The sequence below is a fragment of the Hibiscus syriacus genome, unplaced genomic scaffold (assembly GCF_006381635.1).
Source record: "Hibiscus syriacus cultivar Baekdansim isolate YM2019G1 unplaced genomic scaffold, ASM638163v2 tig00111338_pilon, whole genome shotgun sequence".
NCBI lineage: Eukaryota > Viridiplantae > Streptophyta > Magnoliopsida > Malvales > Malvaceae > Hibiscus > Hibiscus syriacus.
Window position 1 is genome coordinate 314,189 of NW_024063064.1, and position 2,521 is coordinate 316,709.

At 33.6% G+C, this 2,521-nt stretch overlaps 1 non-coding gene across 1 annotated transcript; it reads right to left on the reverse strand.

Moving 5' to 3' along the window:
• Positions 1-674: 674 nt before the first annotated feature.
• Positions 675-781, reverse strand: LOC120159031. Its single transcript, XR_005519311.1, has one exon. It is a non-coding gene; the product is annotated as a small nucleolar RNA R71 (small nucleolar RNA).
• Between the last annotated feature and the right edge of the window lie 1,740 nt (positions 782-2,521).

Here is a 2,521-nt window from a genome sequence, read left to right on the forward strand (position 1 = left end):
ACCTCTATTTCTTTATACTACTTTAATTATTTTTTTGAGATTAGAGCATTTATTTATTTGACAATTTCTATGCTTTTCAAATTGGTGACGCTACAGGGACTTTGGTAAAATTGTTAATATTGTTTCTTGTTCTGATCTATAACCAGATTATGTCCGATAGAATTAATAAATTACAAACGTGAAATCATAACACTTTCCCATAGATTACGTGGGGAAAAACTTCGGCGAATAGGACAACAAAAACAATAACTTGAACCTGAATTTGGAAAAATTTCTCATACCGAAGCTTTTTCACATGCGAAGGAGAAGAATTAATTCACATGGTTGATCTAACAAACCGAGAGCTTGTTGTGGCACCTGATGAACAACATTCGCTTTGCATCACATTCCCGTATGGCAAAACACCGTTCAAATTAAAGACATATTTAATTTTTCTTCTACTGACCTTTCATGGTTTGTAAAATGAAAACCCATATAAACATCTGAAAGAGTTTCATATGTTACGTCTGAGTATGAAACCACATGGAGTTTTTGAAGATCAAATTAAACTTCATTTTTTCTTAGCCGATTCAGCAAATGATTGGTTATTTTATTTACCTCCTAGTTCTAGTAATACATGGGATAATATGTCTCATTTATTCATTGACGTGTTTTTCCCTGCAGCTAGAGCAAGCAAACTAAGGAGAAGCATTGTAGGTATTCAACAAAAAGATAGTGAATCATTATATGATTATTGGGAGCGCTTTAAAATGTTATGTGCCAGATGTCTACAACATGGCTTGTCAGAATAAACCATTATTCAATACTTCTATGAAGGATTACTTCCCATGGAGATGAAAATGATCGATGAGGTAAGCAGAGGAACCCTTGTTACCATGACTTCTCAAAAGGCTAGAGATTTGATTTCCATAATGGCCGCCAATACTCAACAACTTTGTCCCTCTAATGAACCCACTCAACAAGTTCACGAGATAAGTACTCATTCCATTGAAGATAAGATTGATAAGCTTACTAATGTTGTTCACACTTTACATGCAGAAAAAACAAGTTCAACTCATTTATGTGGAATTTACATTATGCCAAATCATCTGACAGATTTTTGTCTGATGCTTTAAAAAGACAATACAAAACATGTAGAAGTTGTTGGGAACTCTTTAGGACTCCTCAAAGGTGTAATAACCCTACTCAAATACTTATAATATCGGTTGGAGGGACTATATGAACCTTAGCTATGGTTTAAATCCCAGATACAATCAACCTTATCAACCGCATAAATCATCTTTGGAGTTAATAGTAGAGAGGCTTGTGCTTAGATAGGAAAATTTTTAGAATAAGACCGAGGCTCACCTTCAAGAGGTCAAAAAATAAATGAGCTAGGTGAGTCAAAAGTTGGACATTTGGAATCCCAGGGAAATATTATCTGTCACAAACGAAACCAAACCACAAATAAAATGCATACACCATGACCCTACAAAGAAGAGTTGTCATTGAATATGGATCTCAAGAAGAAGTTGGCAAAATCCAAGAAGGAAAAAGGTCAACACAATTGATGGCTAAACCACTTGTTCCATCAAATTATGTCGTAACTCCACTATTCCCAGGAAGACTTGTCAAACACGACGAGGATACTGAAGAAAAAGAGATTCTTGAAGTTTTTCAAAAAGTCAAAATCAACCTTCCACTCAAGATATGCAAGATTTCTAAAATATCTGTACAGTAATAAGAGAAAACATAATGGGAACAAAAGGGTAAATTTGGGTGAGAATGTTTTTGCTATTATTCAACGAAAAATTCAACCAAAATACAAGAACGAAGGTCTATTTGCAATTCCTTGTAAAATTGGTAAGGTTGATATTAAAAAAGCTATGTGTGATTCGAGAGCTTCAATTAATGTTATGCCTTTTTCCATTTATAACTTACTGATTAGTGAACTTTTGAAAGAGACATGTGCAACGATCCAGCTACTGATAGATCAGTGGTATATCCAAAAGGAGTCCTCGAAAATGTCTTTGTAAAGGTAAATGAGTTAGTATTTCCCAGTTGAATTCTACATCATTGATATGGAGGATGATCGATCGAATACTTCTTCTAAAATTTTGTTCGAAAGATCATTCCAGAGTACGACTCAAACAAAGATCAATGTTAGAAGCATAATACTCACTATGGAGTTTAACAATGAAGTAGTGAAGTTTGATGTTTATAAGGCCATGAAATATTCTGACTCTATGGAAAATGTTAGTTTTATCGATATTATTGAACCATTTGTTGATGAATATATTGAACATAATTTTTTAATAATTTAGGCGGGGATTCAGAAGATGAAGTAGACAAGTCAAGTGAGTTAGAAAAAATTTCTAATGTTGATTTAAATTTGCACCTAAGTCTTTTAAAAGCTAAGATTTTACCTTTAATGTTTCTGGCACTAGAGTTGGAGTTGAAGCAACTACCAGATCACTTAAAGTATGCATTTTTGTGAGAAGGAAATAGTTTGTGGTTATCATCTCAAACAATCTTTCCAAGG